Source organism: Schistocerca gregaria, chromosome 6 (assembly GCF_023897955.1).
Source record: "Schistocerca gregaria isolate iqSchGreg1 chromosome 6, iqSchGreg1.2, whole genome shotgun sequence".
NCBI lineage: Eukaryota > Metazoa > Arthropoda > Insecta > Orthoptera > Acrididae > Schistocerca > Schistocerca gregaria.
In genome coordinates this window covers 104882338-104903200 of record NC_064925.1, presented here as the reverse complement: position 1 = coordinate 104903200, position 20863 = coordinate 104882338, and the positions used below count along the sequence as shown (strand labels likewise).

Below are 20863 nucleotides of genomic sequence, written 5' to 3'. Positions count from 1 at the left end.
TAACGACATCCTCCTGAGTAGTCCCCGCCCGGAGATCCGAATGGGGGACTATTTTACCTCCGGAATATTTTACCCAAGAGGATGCCATCATCATTTAATCATACAGTAAAGCTGCATGTCCTCGGGAAAAATTACGGCTGTAGTTTCCCCTTGCTTTCAGCCGTTCGCAGTACCAGCACAGCAAGGCCGTTTTGGTTAATGTTGCAAGGCCAGATCAGTCAATCATCCAGACTGTTGCCCCTGCAACTACTGAAAAGGCTGCTGCCCCTCTTCAGGAACCACACGTTTGTCTGGCCTCTCAACAGATACCCCTCCGTTACATTTCTTTATTATTGTATACGTTTATTAAATGTCATTAATTATACAGATAATCTAGATTATATCAATCTTTTGTATCCTCTTATTAGTTATAATAATCGGGCTAACAAAATGCATCAACAAAACATTAATATGTAAAATTAAGAAACGTGGGTACATGTGGAATGAGGTGTCCACTAGCATCCGGGTGAATGTGTCCCGGTTTTCACCGAAAATAATTTGGGCACCCTATCCTAGTGGAAATCTTCAGTCGCGTGTGGGGAGGAACTCTCGGTTCAAAGTTGATTTTTATGTCTTGGCGGCCAACAGCACAAATCCTTAGCGAATGGCACGGACCATTATTTGCCCTCCACAGGTACTGTAGACACTGTATAAAAATGTCGCAACTGACACTCCACCCGAAAATTGCTTTCGTTCTTATGTTTTGCACACAAGCGTACTTATACGAATCCGTTGCTCGATTCCTTGAATAAAGGGAAGACAGGAAAAAACACGTAATGAAGAATGAAATCTTACCGAGTCTAATGGCAATGACTTAAGTTGTCGAGGTTGATATTTTGCTCTTTCTGTAGCACCACTTTAGGAAATTCCTTAGAACAGAAACGCCTTGAGCTGGCAAATAAATAGTGATTGATGCCTTCTGTTGTGGTGCCAGTCCGATCCTGATTGATTAGGCCTATACAGCTCGATGGCACAATGCAGCCGCAACCGAACATGCCCGCGAATCCAAAGTAATAACAACAGAACGGCGCCTGCCTCAACACTTCGCGCTGCTCTCAACAGCCGAATCGGTTTTTCCCCTCCTCCTCCTCCTCCTCCCTCGACTTCCTCTCTCACGCCGTTCGATGAAAGGTTATTCTTCTTGAATAGCAATCGCTTCCGGAAAGTTCCCGTGCGGCTGTGAGAGGGATGAAGGGGGTGGATGGCGCGACGATGGCGGGGTGGCCGGGATGGGGTTGGACAGGCAGGAGGAAAAGTAAATCCCGCGAGCTGTCAGCGCGCCAGATCGATGTCAAGGCTGCCACAGCCACCGCCACCCCGCCGGGCGCGGGCGTTCCGTTTTCTTGCCCTCAAAAGATGCATACATTATGGAGAGAGGCGTTCGGAAAGGAACGCCGGCGCGGGGGCGATCGGTAAAAACCAGAGCCGGTGCGGCGCTGTGTGAGACGGCCTGGCTGGGGACGACGGCTGTGGCAGCCGCAGCCGCCTCTGCTGCTGGCACTGCTACCCCTCAGGGATGGGCGGTCCACGGTGACACTCTGGTGATTGATGCTCTCGCCACGGACAGACTCGAGTGGTTAGACGAGGAGAGCAGTGGGGGGAGGTGCTGTGCCCGCTTCACGACTCTGTGCGGCACTGCTGCACACTCCGGAAAACATTGTCAAAGGTGTGTGCTGAGATTCGATCAGGATAGAGCCAGTGAAAAATGTCGATAGTTCCCAACCGCAAGGTTGGACGGGTAGTACAGCTTCGAGTAGTAAGATCTTTGACAGCTAACAGAGCTAGGTGCACGCGGTAAAAGTTTGAGTAGTGGTGAGGAGATGCGCACAGACAGCAGACGTGTTTCGAGTCGGAGCTAGATGCCTGCAGGAGGCAGCCGGGTCGTGACAGCATCGAAGTAAGAATTGGCGCTACACACATAATAAGCTACATATTGAGCGAAACTCGGCACATACCTGGGGAAACTAGAAAGAATAATTAATAAAATAAGTTTTCTTTGGTTAAATGGGCAACGGCCTTGCCGCAGTGGATACACCGGTTCCCGTGAGATCACCGAAGTTAAGCGCTGTTGGGCGTGGTCGGCATTTGGATGGGTGACCATCCAGCCGCCATGCGCTGTTGCCATTTTTCGGGGTGCACTCAGCCTCTTGATGCCAATTGAGGAGCTACTCGACCGAATAGTAGTGGCTCCGGTCAAAGGAAACCATCATAACGACTGGGAGAGCGGTGTGCTGACCACACGCCCCTCCTATCCGCATCCTCCACTGAGGATGATACGGCGGTCGGATGGTCCCGATGGGCCACTTGTGGCCTGAAGACGGAGTGCTGTGCTCTTTGGTTAAATAATGTCTAAAAGTTAGATAGAAATCCCATTGTTGATGCAATAAGCGTTTTGTGAAACTTTCTCGTAAATCCATGCTATAGAAGTTTTTTTTAGTTTTTCACATGTGCCTTAAAAGCTTGAACAATAAATATTTTTAGATAAAATTAGAGTTTCATCTCACACCTTATGTCGTTCTCCGCATCCTGTGCTTGCATTGAACCAAAAGGTACATTAAAGTAAAGTTCCCATGAGTAAAGCTAATAATTTCATTTATCAGAGTAAAATAATGTATATGTCATTGCACAGTTGGCAAATTATTCAGATCAGGACAGAATTTTTATTAAGTAACAAACAGGGCCAAAATGAGTAAAGTTATCTAGAATGACAATTTTATGCCATTGCATTACGGCTGAGTTGAATATATGTTTTATTATCGGCTAAACGGGAAGGAGTCCACGAGCTAAGTCCACAGACGCAGTCAGATGCAGGTTGATGACGTTCATTTATTTTTACCACTAAACTTTCATGCAGTCAGATGTGTATTTTGAGTATTCATTTTCGATCAATTTATTCAGTTCAGTTAAATACGCAGTAAGATGCAAGTTTTATTAAAGACTAAAGCAATCACATGCAGTTCAGTCTAGTATAAATATAGAATTTTTATTAACAACACTTTCAATTGCTCCACTGAAGTTGCCCGTAAGACTCATTTCACTTCTGACGACTGCACTGACGGAAGTTGGAAAACCAGAAGCAATGCGAGCAATTGTGCTGCCTATAAAATATGTTATTAAATCTTTTTTCCCGTGGTCACCTCCCACTTGGCAAGAACAATATAGAGAAGAATGAAACAGTAAATTGAGGATATGTTAGCTGACGATCAGTTTGGCTTTAGGAAAGCACCGCAGGCCACCCCGTTCCTAACAACGTTACTGAACGATGCCTTACGGCTGGGCAGGGTACCTACAATATGGAAAACCTCCAAAGCAGTCATTATTAAGAAATCAACGGACAGGGACCCTCAAATCCAAAGACTTACAGGCCAATATGCCTAGCAAAGATTCAGGAGAAGCTATTGTGTAAGCACCTGCAAACACACAGAGCTCTCAGGGGTATGAGCCAACACCAGTTCGGCTTCAGATCTGGCAGATCAATAGATGATGCCATCAACCAGGCCCTGCACACAGTTAACACTACAAAACAGAAATACGCCATGGAAATAATGATTGACACTGCCGGAGCATTTGATAATCTTTTGTGGCGAGCAGTGTTTCAGAGGCTAAGACATCTGGAGGTACCGCAACCACTGTACAACAGTTTTCTAGACTACTATAAAGACCGAGTAGTCGAATGGCAGATGGACAGCCGGAAAGTAATTAAAAGAATTACCAAAGGCTGTCCTCAGGGGTCGATCTGCGGCCCCATCTTCTGGGACATAACAATCGAACCCCTCCTACAACTTCTGGATGGGGATGACAGGCCAGACGGAATTGTCGCCTACGCAGATGACCTATTAGTTGTAGTCACTGCAAACAACAGAGCCCAGTTAGAAAAGAAAGCCAGTGGAATTACTCAGTGGTGCCGGCCGGGGTGGCCGAGCGGTTCTAGGCACTACAGTATGGAAACGCGCGACCGCTACAGTCGCAGGTTCGAATCCTGCCTCGGGCATGGGTGTGTGTGATGTCCTTAGGTTACTTAGGTTTAAGAAGTTCCAAGTTCTAGGGGACTGATGACCTCAGAAAGTAAGTCCCATACTGCTCAGAGCCATCTGTACCAACTCAGGATAACCGAAAACAAAACAACATCCACTTTACTGAAAGGATCATTCCAACTGAATCCTTCGGTTAAAATTCGGGACACAAACATCAAACGAGATCGCATTACGAGCTATCTTGGGGTACACATAAATGAATTTTGAATTTCCGCGAACACATAAGGCTAACAACAGACAAAGCAGAAAAAATACTCCACAAACTGGTGAGGCTAAATTCAAAACAGTACAGACTACCTCTACCAGTCATACATACCACTGTGCGCTCTTCGAATCAGTACTCAGCTTCGCAGCTAGCACGTGGGAACATAGACTGAACGTGGTCACCAACAAAGCATCCGCCAGACGAATTCAGAGAAGTGTCCTACGTAGGCTATCTGGAGCCTTCGGTACCACCTCAGCGGATGCACTGTGTGTGGTGCTCTGACTACGCCCCATAGATATCACGATCAAACACAGAGCTGCAAGGCACTGGTTAAAGATGGGGAGACTAGATAAGGCACACACAATAACCGGTGTGCCCATAGACACGATACGTCACCTTAAAAGTTGGCCTTTGAATACGTGGCAAGGTGAGTGGGATGTACGTCATAAGGGACGTAGGCTGCACGACTTCCTCCCTGACATAAGGGAGCGGTTGAGAATGAGACATATCGATCCCAGCCGCGGTCTGGTACATTTCTTAACTGAACACGGACCTTATCCCACGCACTTCAACAGCGTGAGTCTGAGGCAAACACCTACATGCACATGCGGGGAAGAAGGTTCCCCAGAACACACTGTCTTTTTCTGCGGGCAATACGCGAACAATAGACATACACTACACTTATATTACACAGATACAGACATAGATATATACACAGAAGTAGGACCCGAAGAACAATGGGCACAATTAAACGCACTGACCAACATTATTTCAAAAACAACACATGAAGAGTATATGCGGACACGACATCACAGACATGCCTATGTGCAGCGTAACAGCAATCTCCAGAGGATGGACAGAGATACCCACAGTGACAGCGAAAATAGTGACAATGAGGAGGAAGAGGAGGAGGAAGCTGAGATGTGACAGAAAATAATCAAAAGTGCTGGCAATCTACCCAAGAAAACACCAAATGCTGTACGTGGATGGGCACCTAAAGTAGTTAATACATAGAATTAGTAATAAATAGCATAAGCAACAGTATTTCTCTACTAATAACCATGTGTGTGTGTGTGTGTGCGTGTGCGTGTGTGTGTGTGTGTGTGTGTGTGTGCGTGAGTGTGACTGGCGGTCAACGGCTCGAAGAAACCATTCCGAGGTATTCACCGTCAGTCACATTCGGTGATGGTACTAACAAATCTCTCATCTCTCCTATCTTCTTTTTATATTCTTCTTAAAAAACAACAACATTTTATTTATATTTCATCCTTAATTATTGTTATTTTAAAAAGTATCAGTATTTCTACATGTCGTAGATAAAACAAAAGGAAAGACAACTGCAAAAAGACGAGAAACGAAAATTGTAAGATGTACGACCAGTGTTAAACATCAGGTAACAGTTCAATAATTTGGCAATAAATAAATAAATAAAAGGTAAAGGTGCCAGGGAGACAATTTTGACGTTGCGGTTGATAATGGAAGAAATACTAAAGAAAAATCAAGACACGTTCATAGGATTTGTCGATCCTGGAAAAGCGTTCGATATTGTAAAACGGTATAACATGTCCGAAATTCTGAGAAACACAGGGATAAGCTATATGTACAAGAGCCAAGAGGAAATAAAAATAGTGGACGACCAAGAACGAAGTGCTCGCATAAAAAGGAGCGTAAGGCAGGGGTGCAGTCTTTCGCCCCTACTGTTCAACCTGTGTGTCCAAGAAGCAATGATGGAAGTAAAAGAAAGCTTCAGCAGTGGGATTAAAATTCAATGTGAAAGGATATCAATGATACGATTATCGATAACATTGCTATCCTGAGAGAGTGTGAAGAAGAATAACATGACCCTGCTGAATGAATTGACGGTATAATGAGTACAAAATATGGATTGAGAGTAAATCGAAGAAAAACGAAAGTAATGAAAAGTAGCAGAAATGAGAAAAATGGCAAACTTAACAACAGGCTCGATGGCCACGAAGTAGATGGAGTCAAGGAATTCTGCTACCTGGGCAGGAGAATAACCAATAACGGTCGAAGCAAGGACATCAAAAGCAGAGTAGCACTGAAACAAGGGCATTCCTCGTCAAGAGAAGTCTACTAGTATCGAACACAAGCCTTAATTCGAAAAAGAAATTTCTGAGATTGTAGGTTTGGAGCACAGCTTTGTACGATAGTGACACATGGACTGTGGTAAAACCGGAACAGTAGAGAATCGAAACATTTAAGATGTGGTGCAAAGACGAATGTTGAAAATTAGGTGGACCGATAAGGTACGGAATGAGGAGGTTCTGAGCCGAATCGGAGAGGAAAGGAATATGTGGAAAACACTGACAAGTAGAAGGAACAGCATTATAGGAAATCTGTTAAGACATGAGGGAATTACTTCCTTGGTACTAGATGAAGATATAGAGGGCCAAAACTGTAGAGAAAGACAAAGATTGGAATACATAAAGTAAATAATTGAGGACGTAGGTTGCAAGTCCTACTCTGAGATGAAGAGGTTGCCACAGGAGAGGAAGACGTGGCAGGCCGCATCAAACCAGTCAGAAGATTGATGAGACCGCACTGAGCGGAAATGATCTGCAGCAGATCGGTGCGGCACGACGTGGATCTGTTTATTATACCGCCTTTGAATTGCAGCGGCGAGAGGGTACGTAGCCTCCGTGCAAAATGGGTGAAAATGACATGGATTTGATAGTAATTTCCTTGTTATGTTTGAGGGGAAAAAACCCGTCCGAAGTGGCCTCGAAGGCTCAGTGGTTCCGACTGGCCGCCGTGTCATCCTCAGGCTTTAGGCGTCATCGGATGCGGACGGGCAAGTGGTGAGCACATCGCTCTTCCCGCCGTTGTCAGTTTTCGAGACCGGTACTCTTCAGTTGGCCTCACGAGGGCTGAGGCACACACGGACGGTGACCTATCCAAGTGCTAGCCAAGCATAACAGCGCTTAACTTCGGTGCTCTCACAGGAACCGCTGTTCCCACAGCAGCAAAGCCGTTGGCATGTTGTGAGGAAGAAGTCTATAAGTTTATATGGCTGATCACTAGGTGACTTAAAATCTGACGTCATCAGTCCCCTAGGACTTAGAACTACTTAAAGCTAACTAACCTAAGGATATCGCACACATCAATGCCCGAGGCAGGATTCGTACCTGTGACCGTAGCAGTCGCGCGGTTCCAGACTGAAGCGCCTAAAACCGCTGGGCCACACCGACCGGCCTATTTAAGTTTATATATGTTAACGCAGTTGACCTTAGAAAGAATTACATTGCGGGGATCTTTTCACGGTCAGATTTAGCAAAGGAACTGGAAACAAATACCTCGAATACACCAGGCCCAACAGAATTACCAAATAGGAGAATTCGACTGCTTCACGTCATTGTTGGAGACGGAGCTTTTGCATTAAAAACGTAATTCATGATGTACACAATTAGATGAACAATCGGAAATAGTATACCGTTACAGACATAACGGAGCCTGAGGAGATAAAAAAGCTTTTGGAATATTGCGTCCAAATTTAGGGTTTAGTATCGCAAGACCTGTCTCAGTCCGGAACTTGCAGAGAATGTGATTCTGCCCACTCGTGTCTTGCACAGATTTCTCAGATATAATACGATGTCGTTTGACAGTGAAGAGACTGAAGAGATAAGAGTAAGAGACGTTCCTCGTGTTGGAGGTAATTTCGTAAGTAATGATATCCAGGTTCAGGATAGATTCAAAGTTTTGTGTTATCAGAAGAGCCAACACCGTGTTAAGAGTGGAGGCCGAAATGCACGCGTTTTAGCTCACGCAGGCTGGCGTGAGGAGGGAAGAACTATACTGACGTGAGGTTTGGAACATGACAAGGAATGAGAATTCACAAAGCGGACGTAATTAGCTTGATACTTAACTTTAATCCATTAATGATGAACGTCGCTCTTGAGGGTACATGATTCACAATATTATCTGTTCAGAATACATTCTTGAAGATAGTAATTATAGTGACTGAATATGGAGCCTTGCTAGGTCGTAGGAAATGACGTAGCTGAAGGCCATGGTAAATTGTCGTCTCTGCAAATGAGAGCGTATGTATACAGTGAACCATCGCTAGCAAAGTCGACTGTACAACTGGGGAGAGTGATAGGGAGTCTCTCTAGACTAGACCTGCCGTGTGGCGGCGCTCGGTCTGCAATCACTGATAGTGGCGACACGCGGGTCGGACGTATACTAACGGACCGCGGCCGATTTAAAGGCTACCACCTAGCAAGTGTGGTGCCTGGCGGTGACACCATACAAAGATTATTTCAGATCAAGATAGTTTGATATGGAAAAACGAGGTGGTAAACAGGGAACATTTGAAGAGGCGTGTTGCAGTCCGAAGGTTCCGGGAAGAGTCAGAGACGGGCCAGCTGGCTCTAAGGGACTAGCTGTTGGTGACTTAAACCCATGAACCGCGAACAGATCACAAAGTACATTTCATTTATTGAGAAGTCTCTCAATATTTGCCATTAGCATTACAGTTTCCCCTAGCAAGTGTGTTTGTAAAAGGCAGACCTTAGCTAAATTTGGTTTTGCAGTGCGGTGACCACAGCCGTTACGAAACATATCTGATGAATTCGCGATTGCAAATAATGACTACAATCAGCAGTGGAATGGAATGACGACAATGAAAATTTGTGTCAGGTCGGGACTCAAACCCGAATTTCCCGCTCATCGCGAGCAGTCGCTTTACTATTTCGCTATCCGTTCATGACTCACGACCACACCCAAACTTCCTTATGTCCTCAACCATGCGTCTACGATGTATACTCGCACATCCGTTATGTGTATTCCCGTACAGATCAGACGTTTTACTCCAGACTCGCATGCCGGGTAGGTAAAATTTTCTGTTTTGAAGAGCGCGCCGCAGCGCGTAGTGTGAAGCAGTCGCCCTCCGTTTCTGGCGGTAACGCCGCTGCGGCAATGGCAGCTTTGGTGTCTCCTCTGGTGGAAAGGAGGAAAGTTTGCCGGTTCACGTGCATTTAAGGGGCGCTGAAAGCTCACGAGTGGTAGTTGGTCAGTCGGAGAGAGTCTGGTCAGTTGGTCAGCCGGGTCAGTGTGAGGCAGTCAGTGTCTGTCTGTCGTCCGGTGTGCTAGTATGTGTTAGGCCGCCAGTGTGCTCGGGTTTGCTCAGGCAATGGGCATTGGCGGTTGCATCGATCGGTTGGTCGGTCGCGCACTGGGACACGAGATGACCTGTCCGCCTTGAGCGTCGGCGCATGTGAGGTCCCCACGTCAGTCCAGAGGGCCGCGCCGTATGGCGAGGGGCAGTGGCTTCGCGGCCGACACGAGAACGACAGGAGTCAACCCACGACATCGGTCTGGTCAGTGCGAGCTGCGACGCCGTGAGACGGGAGATCGGCGAGCCTTCCTGTGTCCGTTGAAGCAGCTGGCAGCGGACGGTTTGGGAGAGCGTTTTGGGGGTGCTGCGCCAGGTCTTCTCCAGAAATCGCAGTTTATTAGAAGTTAAGTGATTAGTGATATGTTGTTTGATTTACTCTTGTTAAATTCTACTTGTTTTCTTGGTCAGTCTCTCATTCCCAGCTTGTTCGTCTGTCTCTCGTCCACATTTGTTAGGCAATTAGTGTCTGTCTGTCTGTCTGCCGATCTGCCATACGTTAGTAGCTGCCTCTGTCATGTTTGTCGGGTTCGGTGTTAACAAATTCATTGCTTAAGGTGTAAAGGCCGAATTCCTGAAATATGTTTTTATCTTGCCTATCATCTTGAGGGTCAGTATATGTGCAGTATATAGAGATGGTTGTACATTTTATGTAAGACTGCATTTCATGGGTTTTTATTTATATGGTCATTTTAGCATATAAAGTTGCCACCCTACCACCATAAGTGTTTTCTTTTAAAAACAAGTTGCACTTTCGGTGGCAAGTATTTTTTTTTTTAATGTGAGTGTTTTGTACCATTTCCATCAATCCTACGGGGTGCACAGTTTATGTGTTAAATTTTTTAGTTTAAAGCAATCTGGTGTGTTGCAGATTTGCACCAGTGTAGTCTTTCAGAGGTTGTTGTGAGCGGTCGTGGCTTCGGCAGTGTTAAAAGTGAGCGTCAAGGTTCTCAGCCAGAAAGCACATACTGTCAAAAAAAAAAAAAAAAAAAAAAGAAGCTGTTTCTGCCTGTGAATAAATTGTAACTTGATATTTAAAGGGTGCTTTCTGACAATAATTTTTAAATATATTTTTAAATAAAGAAAGTGTTTTTAGGAATAAAATTTCCATTTGTAGAAAGAAATTTGTTTTCATGAGTTACCCACTGGCAACTACTTCCACGCTCACATAGTGTTATGACATGTATTAATGTTCTTGATGAATCGTTAGTAAATAAGAGAAGATTTTGGAAGTAGATCCACGTTTCAGGTATATAAATATGATATTGCAGTGGCTTTGTTATTCTGATGACGATGCACTGCGGCGACCACAGCCATTACGAAACATATCCCATGAATTCCATATGGATGTTTGGCTCTGACCGTCAGTCGGGCACGGATGCCAAATGGTAGTCTGCTTTCTGCAGCGCTGCTGCGAGGACGTCCTGTTTACGTCCCGTCTACACGATCGCCATTGTCCGTAGTTGTTTACTACTCTGTCGCCACTACTTTAGAGTCCATCACTGCCGACATTATATGACACATTCATACAGACAAACCACCATCAAAATCAGTTTTCAACCCGATCACGCAGGCGCGCGAGCTTTTGAATTGGAACGTTTTCTACGTGACGACGTTAAAATTGATCCGTAGAACATAATTGCTATCCATCTCTGTATCACGAGCAGTATTGTCTGCGTCGAGTTAGTAAGTGACGAGGTGTGCAACAGAATAGCGCGCGCACAAGCGACGATCTTAAATTCAAACACTCTGATTGCCATATTGGGGCGGTCTCTATCGATCACGCGGGGCTTGGCCTCCGCAGGATTCGAGTCTTCAAACTTCCGTTCGAAGTACCACCGGACGTAGTCACCTCCGCTTTCCAACCTTACGGCAGAGATGTCAGCCACATGACCGAAAAATGGACCACATTTACAATGCACCAGGTTCTTAACGGGATACGTTAGATCAAAATTGAACTGACAAAACATGTACCATCCTATTTTGTCATCGACTGATGTAGGGCGATTATTATGTATGAAGGACAGCCACGCATTTGCTCCGATTGTGGTCAAGACGGACACGTCTGTTCTGATTCTCTCCGACGACGGCTTGCTCAAATCCCGACAGGCGAATCTATGACTCCTTCTACGGTGACGACCCTTCCTCTCAATTACTCCGGGGTTGCACTCGCAGCCACCCTTGCCGATGTCGACGCCCCCGATAGCGAAGCCACGACGCATTCTACAGTACCGAATCCAGCAACTACAAAGGCGCTCATTCCTGAGGACAGTCAGCTACCGCCCTTGCAAGAAAGCACGGATGCCAGGATGAACATTGGCCCCCGAATTGTGCTGACAGCCGCCTTTCTTCCAGACAGCAAAACGTCTGAAGAGATCCACCCACATTCTGATACCGAAACACACGTCCTCTAACCAGCGTTCCAAGCGGAAAAACAAGATACGGCAGCGTGCTCCATCGTAAGAGTGCTTGCAGCGAACGTCTGACATGGACTGTACACAATCCGACCGGCGGTACAGAGGCGAGCAGTAACGTCCCATCCATGGTGACGGCTTCAGTCCCTCCGACCCCACAGAACAGCAGGGTCAAATGCAGAGAACCGCTGCCGATTACCAGCCAGTAGCCCGGAAGGCGTCTACGCCGAGTGCCGCAGCAGTAATGAACAGCCGATGGTATTTACGGCGACTGGGCGGACGACGGTGAGGAAAACTCCTTTCCCATCGTGTCAGACGACAAGCGAGGGTATTCTGTCCACCAGTGCTGATCCTTTTCCACCATCAGAGACAGCGATGAAACGGACTGACGTCACATGCACACACCCTTTACAAGGGTGTTGATGGCCAACGTGGGTGCTATGGATGGACCTCAAACTTATCGTGTTGCGACTATAAACATCAACACTATTCGGGCACGCACTATGTTATCCCTACTTCAGGATATGTTGTATTCTGCACCATCGATGTACGTCGACGACTTTCCAGGCATGTAAGGTTATGACGTATCTACAGCTTCCCCCAAAGGCAGCGGCGTCGCTGTACTTTTTGGGGAAGGATCGTGGCGGACGATATCCTCTTTCTGCCTGGGGCAAGAGAAATGGCACTCACAGTACTGGGTGTCTGCCTTCTCAATATCTATGCACCTTCCGGGAAGGACAAACGTCACGAACGTTCACGATTCTTTGCTGAAGACGTCGCCCAGCACTTCCAAGACCGGCACGACCATCTGTTGTTTTGGGGTGACTACAATTGCGAGCTGGCACCTACAGACCAGCTCCCGCGACATAATCCTTGTCCGGAACTCGAGACGCTATCCGAGACCTTCAGATGGTGGACGCTTGGGGACATCTTCACGGCCACCGGCAGGGATTCACACACTTCACGAGTCTCACGTTCCTTTGCCGCTAGGATAGAGGATGCGAAACAGTGGCCTGCAGCTTTGTCGGGCCACTCAGCTTACACCTGTGCCATCACAGCGTTCTACTATCATCATGCCTAGCTCTATTCAGCTCAGACCCCTGATCCGACAGCACTGGAGGACATCTCTCAGACGACTTACGGCACCGTCATCCCGGCAATGGAAGCGACTTTGATGGAAGAAATTACGAAAAAGGACATTTGATCGATGTCATTAGAAGAGGAGCTGTAAAAAAGTCTCTGGGTCTTGAAGGCCTCCCCTTGAAATTTTACCAGACTTTTCAATATTTGTTATCCACACAATGGACGGACATCTGTCGCGAACTACTATCCTTAGAAGTGCCGCTCCCCGCGGCCGTTGTAGAAGGGATGATTATTCCTATTCAAAAACCGTCTTGTGGTTCACGGATGCAGGACTACCGCCCACTGACGCTGTTGAATTTGGCGTCGTGGATACACCAGACCTTACAACACATCAACTCACCCGATCAAACGTTGTTAGGAGGTGACAATAATATTCAGAAAGCACTCTGTGAATATCGTGACTTGGTCTCACTGGCGAGGACATGTCATCTGAAGGGTGCGCTGGCGGCAATCTATTTCTATCAAGCTTTCGACCACGTGAACCACGACTATTTGGAAGCCGTCCTCCAGCATATGTGATACCCACATCCACTTGTCACTGTCGTCATGCGACTAGTCCGTGTAGCGACATCCAAGGTGATCGACAATGGCCGACCTACGCAGCCCCTTACCATTTCTCGATCGATACGCCAAGGCTGCCTTCTGTCCACTTTACTTTATCCTGTGGTCATTGAACCACTCCTATGCGGCCTGCACCAATGACTAACGGGTATGACGTAACGAGGCCACACTTTCAGATTTAAAGCCTACACTGACGACCTGGTAACTGTCATCCACAATGGCAACCATACCGCCAGCCACTGAATTGGATAGCTACGTACAGCATGGCCACTGGTAGTCGTACCAACGTCGCAAAATCAGTGGCTATGAACATCAGTGTCGGACTGCCCTGAGGACAGCGTCACCTTCTTACAACTCAGAGATACTTTGAAATACCCCATCATTGATACCACAGACGACAGAAGACATATCAGTGCTCACAACTTTCGACGACTTTAACGAAACCTTCGGACTGGGATAGCCAACAACTACCTACTAGCAGTGGACTTCATACAACGGAACCAGTATCTCAACACACATTTAGCGTCACGCGTTTCACACGTCGCCCAGATATTACCAATACCGGTGATGTTAGCTCGCCGTATACTGGCGGCTTTTGGGTCCTTCGTGATTTCAGGAATGCTTTTCAAGATAAAATATTGGACTCTCGCCCTTCCCCCGGATCGTGGAGGGCTTGGCCTTTAACACGTTCGTGACAGAGCTGTCGCCCTGTTTGTGAGCACGTTGGTCAAACTATGGCACCACCGTCTGGGCAGGCTGACGAGTTTGTAACTAGAAGAACTAGCGCTGCCCTCCCTCTCGCCACCTGTGCCGATACACCACGTCCCCTCGTCAGTATTCTTCATCGGTGTCTTTTACCTCGAACTCAGCTACGTTCTATTTGCCTTACCAGCGATTCGACTGGCGACGGCAAGGACGGTTTAACGTGACCACCAGTGTGGACGACCCAATGACATCGTGGAGATGAAACATCCGAACGTCAAGTGGCTAGTAGTGTGGAGGACGATTCGCCTGGTAACACTGGACACTGCCGTCACGGCGATGTGGTATGTCACTGTCAACGGTAAGCAGGTGACCAGATCAAGGCTACATGCGACCCATATGGTGGACTCACCCATGTGCACCAGCTGTGGCGTTCAAGACAACGATGACCACCGTTGGCGAGTCTACGGCAGTGTGGCACTTAGTGAATCAAATGTAAGTGTACTTTCTTCGGGTGAAGCCGAATCATATCGAACCCGAGACTGTCTTATTCCCGGATGAGAAATATTACCCACGCACGAATACTAAAGCCATGACGTGGCTTCGTAGACATGCGGTGCATTATTTGTTTCAAGACGGAATTAAGGAGACTTTAGACTTTCAGAACTATTTGCAGGAACGAAATTACAAGATCCCCCGAAACCCAAAGTATCCACAATATTTTTCCAATTATTTGTGGAGTGCGTTCCACGACCCTCCACGCAGCTGGATCATCACGGGTAAGAGAAGCTAAAATTACAAGACGATGGTAGAACACTACACGGCACAACGTGGGATCTACCTTGGTCATTGCGACAAGTCATACATGGATGATAACACAGGTGGAGAGTTTCGTGACCCCTCGCACTCTGTAGCAGTATTTGCCCCCTTTCCTCTTTTTCTCCCCAGTCCAAAAGGTTCTTCGCAGTTTTTGTTTCTCATCCGGTGCAAGGCGTACTACTGGTTAATGGTGGTACGGATTCCACCATTAGGCTTTATTTAATGGCTTGCTTTGTCTCACACTTCGCTCTCTCTCTATCTATCTTTTTCCTTCTCTCTCTCTCTCTCTCTCTTTTTTTTTTTTTTTTTTTTTTTTTTTTTTTTTTTTTTTTTTTTTTTTTTTTAAGCCCCTTGCTGCAACTGTAAGTATGTTGTCAGTTATGTGCGTCCCCAATTCAACGCAACGAGTGTACTTATTAGTTTTCAGTTACTTACTGCTTAAAAAAATAATTAATTAAATAAAATAAAAAACATGTAGCCAAAGTTAAATGGAAGTAAAAAACAAAAAAAATAAACATTCAAAACAATAAAAAAAGGGAAATGAAAAAATGTTTTAAAAAGTCGGTAGAAAAGAATGGTAAGGTTACCGCTCGCGATAAGCGGGAAATCCTTGTTCGTGACCCGGTCTAGCATAAATTTTCACTGTCGACATTCAATTCTACAGCTGATGGTAGTCATTATTCGCAAATGCGAATTTATCTGATACGTTAGCTAAATTTGGTTTGTTGCCAATCTGTCGGCTTCTGACGCGTTAGGGTAGTGTGATCTAGCTATAATGGTGTCTAACATGAATGAGATTTTCACTCTGCAGCGGAGTGTGCGCTGATATGAAACTTCCTGGCAGATTAAAACTGTGTGCCCGACCAAGTCTCGGACTCGGGACCATTGCCTTTCGCGGGCAGGTGCTCTACCATCTGAGCTACCGAAGCACGACTCACGCCCCGTACTCACAGCTTTACTTCTGCCAGTATCTCGTCTCCTACCTTCCAAACTTTACTGAAGCTCCCTTGCTAAACTTGCAGAACTAGCACTCCTGAAAGAAAGGATATTGCGGAGACATGGTTTACCCACAGCCTGGGGGATGTTTCCAGAATGAGAGTTTCACTCTGCAGCGGAGTGTACGCTGATATGAAACTTCTTGGCAGATTAAAACTGTGTGCCCGACCGAGACTCGAACTCGGGACCATTGCCTTTCGCGGGCACGTGCTCTACCATCTGAGCTACCGAAGCACGACTCACGCCCGGTACTCACGGCTTTACTTCTGCCTTTACAGAAGCTCTCTTGCTAAACGTGCAGAACTAGCACTCCTGAAAGAAAGGATGTTGCGGAGACATGGCCTACCCACAGCCTGCGGGATGTTTCCAGAATGGTCCCGAGTTCGAGTCTCGGTGGAGCACACAGTTTTAATCTGCCAGGAAGTTTCGTATCAGCGCACACTCCGCTGCAGAGTGAAAATCTCATTCTGGAAACATCCCCCGGGCTGTGGCTAAGCCATGTTTTCAAAAGAGACAAAAAATTTGCTTAAATATTTCTAGGTATAATCCTTTCGTTAGCAGCTCGAGCTTTTCTGCATTTCAAGTATTGCTATAAAACAAAAGCTTGTTGAGATATGGGCCGTTTCACTTTTGCCAAGAACGGTAAACACTCACTGCTCTACGTTGTCTTCCTGTTGACGTTCATTACTCGTTGTATTCGTACCCGTACTTAGTCTTCCGATTATGATGTTATTACCCAGAACTCAATGTCTCCTACATCAGCCATTACATAAGTTTCGACGTGAGCTTTTTATTGAGTCAGAACTAGATTAATAACTATATGAAGTGAATAATGAAAATATAATTTAATCATGTATTAGTCTATGCCACAAGCAAATTATTTCATTAATTTTCTGACGTGTTTCGACCAATTTCCGCCTTCAAAAGGACATAAAATAGACTTACATAATGCATCTCGCCAATATACTCGGTGCAAATCAATGGTCTCAACTTTATCCTGAGTTTGCATTTTAATTTGTACCGACAGTATAAGTTGTATCACTATGTGACGTTTCTTGAAGATACAGATGCGCCAGGAAATCAATAAAATATTCGTGGTGAGACCATCAGGAAGATGATAACCGAACTAAGGAGCACAGTAGGAAACGAATTCTCTTGTCTATATCCTGATGTAAACTACTTGTTATTTGGCGTTCGGTGATCATACGATGTTGCGAGATTAACAGCGACACAGTTACAATAAGTCCTTCCAAAAGTGCTGTTATATTTGTTTTTTTTTCGGAGGACTTTCGCAGCATTCGTCATGTGGTGTAATATAAAAGCACGGCCGTAAGCCCAGGTCATGTCCTAACACAACTGCAGTCACGCGATGTGTAATTACTGCATGTCGCGGTCAGCGATCTGAGGCAGCTACAGCATTACTGTTGATGATCCCGGTCGCTGCGTGGTCGTAAAGTTAAGCCAATCAAGGACAGAACCGCATATGTCCTTTCTGTTAGAGAACACCTAAACGATGACTCTTCCAGGCAGATTAACACTCTCCTATCCTTAGAGCAGCGCAGTCATTTCCTCGCGTTCGTCTTGCGGTAAGTATGATATTGTGTCCAAAGTGCGACTTTACCACATATTTTTTGTTATCCTTTGTCCTTTTACTTTTGCAGTAGCTGACTTTCTAAAAACATGTCACGTAGAAATTAACTTTTTACTTCACATTCTTAGTGTGGGAACTGCATCCTAAAGGGCCATTATCCGCCTTAGATGATCTATAGTTGTCTGCCTGTGGCTCCAAATCTCGCACACTCTTTTCAACTCCTCTTTGACTGTAAAAACAGGTAATGAGCATTCCGCGACTAATTCAGCTTTCATTTATCCCAAATTATCCACTATGAGAGGTTTACATTATGCCCATCATGTTTTTTAGAATCAAGCACTGCATCGGTCCGGAAATCAGCTCCCCCTACCTTTTTTATCTTTCTTCTTCTTTCCGGAATCCCGCCACGCAAGTGGAGCTTGTGGAACCATGATGGCGGTTCAGTGGTGGTGTTAAGGCTTTTAACATTATCTCACTTCAATTTGGCATCTTCACGAATGGAAACCTATCGTACTCTACAATATGCTCTTTTAGTCAACTACCCGCGAAGCGAAGCCAGGAAATGTAGGCCCAGGATACTGTCGTTGGCACTGCCTATGCAGGGTGTTTGGAAATACTCACTAAAGACATCTGGGATTTGTAGAGGGGAGTAAGTACATAATATTTTTAACGGGAACCCATGCCCGGAAATGTAACGTGTCCGTTCTATGACGATTTCAGTTAAGATATTTAACTCATCCACTTCTGCTTGAGGAATTTAATTAGGCTTGACGCAGTACAATTGTTAATTAACAATCCGAAAGGAAACATAACGAAACATCCACCTATCACTTAGCCACATTTGTTTGTATTAAGAGTTAAACATTAAGTGGTGACATTATTCCAAAACGAAAAAGAACCCAGCATGCTGTGCTCGCAGGACAGTACTCATGCATTAACAACGGCGACTCGATGTGACGACCACCAACGTTCTTACATTGTAGCTACGAAGCATGTTCGGGTGCACACTCTCTATCCCACCAGGCGTTTCTTCAGTTTCTAGTGAAGCTGCCAGAATTCGTGCCAGCAGATCGTCCTCCTACAGGAAGCAGTCCATAAGAGTTAAATATGGCGATCGCGGCGACCACGCTGTTGGAGCATCTCGGCCTATCCATCTTTCACGTCCCCATACTTAGTATTCCGATTATGATGTTGCTACCCATAACACAATGTCAAGGCTCGGGCGTTTATGAGCTTTCAGGCATGGACTGTGCTATGAAATGGATAGGCCAGACAGATAGAATACTCGATAAACGATTTAAATACACTCCTACCCAAGTGATGAAACTCCTTTAGGCGCACATTTTACAGAAGAGAATCATATAATTGCGTACTGTGAACCTTCCCCTTAGAAGAATTATACACGACTGTGCTTAAACTGACACACAATAGTTTTTAGCGCAACGCAATCTGACTTTCAATAATCCCTACAAGAGAATGGCCCTGACTAACATTAACCTATATGTTTCACAAATCACTTACCTCACCAAAATCTTCGTTACTCGAACTACTGCAATACAGCAAGCGCCACTACTGCCTGCTAACTAAAAGATTCAAAGTACGGAAGTCACTAACTACTGATAGGTATAGTTAGCAAATGAAAGATTTTAATAGAGAACAAACAATGTATTTACCTTAGTAGTCATAATATATATATCAGTTCATGACACCAATTCTTGCAAATTTCAAAACTCCGCCATTTCTCTCCCCACGTCCAACACTGCTGGCGGCTCACCTCCAACTGCGCAACGCTACGCGCTGTTAACATCCAGCTGCCCAACGCTACAATGGCGAGTATTACAACAATGCCACCAGCCACAGACTGCACACAGCACAGCCAGTGATTTTCATACAGAGCGCTACGTGGCGTTACCAATAAGAAAAACTAAACAGCCTACTTACAACTGTTCCAGACGAGTTATTGACATCTAGACACATAGATAATTTAGAGAAAACGGGGATGTATGTTTCTACTAACAAACATAAAACCCTCATTGTAAGTGGTACAGATGTTAATTACTGCTCACGCAGAAAGTGACACACGATATAGTGACTAATACTGATTGAATGTGAAATCTTTTACTATATTGTCTGCTGAGACATCTTCGAAACGCACTTGAGAGGCCAGGTGGTGCATCATCATGCTAAAACTACATTTATTGACGGACATCCAGTGGCACATCTTCCAAGAAAGGGTCCAATGTGTTTTGCAGGAAGATCAAGTATGGAAGACAGTTAGCCTGAGTAGAAGGAGACATGGCCGAATCACATGACCGCCCAGAGTAACTGCCCACTCGTTAATACCAAACAGTTACCGGAATCCCTAAACAAGCGCTGCACGAGCGTTTTCGTCTGCCCAGACATGCCTGTGAAACAGCGGTATGTCGATGCAGCGCTGTAGTAAACACGTGCAGTAGGCAGGCGTTATGGAAAATTGACTGGACCCATAGTGAGTACCTTTTGTAAGTGGTGTAGATTGTTGCTCACGCAGAAAGTGACATACGATATTGTGACTAATATTCGTTGCACATGCAACAGTTCGAGTACTCGTTGACGGGTTCTCTTCGACGCGGTGCAGTTAGGACTTGCGGCGTGGCGGTGGAGCACCATAGCCCTACCCCCACACTCGGAGCCACCGCTTACCTTGAGCAAAAAGTTTTACGACAGCATGCTACGTTGCGGCAAACGTTCGCGATACAGCTGCCTAGCAGCTCTTCCGTTACCTCGAGGTTCGCCATACACAAGGAGCATCTGTGTGTATTCTGAAAACGTGTACTGAATCACGTTTACTGTACAGGAGACGCACAGACACTCCACAGGTCTCGCAGCAAGGCAGACTTTAAATGACATCAGTTGACCAGCTGACGTATTACACGTAGTCCTATGCACGTTACTGCATACCAGGACAAGTAACTCTGAGACGTTTCTCTTTTCCTAAGCAGACGTGGACGCGTGACACATCTTAATTGAAATCGTCTTAGAACCAAACGGTACAGACATGAGTCCCTTTCCGAAATATTATTTACTCACTCCCTTCTGCAAGTCCTATAAGTTTTCTAAACTTCATGTGTAAGGCAATACTTCAAATAAAAACTGGTATGATGAGGAAATAGTCAACTGTATACACCCCAAGAAATTTACGAAAAATAATCTCACTTTACGAACTCCGGATCCACAGAAAACAGCAAA

The 20863-nt window shown here is 45.6% G+C and overlaps 1 pseudogene; it reads left to right on the top strand.

Moving 5' to 3' along the window:
* The first annotated feature begins 2046 nt into the window (after positions 1-2046).
* Positions 2047-2163, top strand: LOC126279164 (5S ribosomal RNA; annotated as a pseudogene).
* Positions 2164-20863: the final 18700 nt, after the last annotated feature.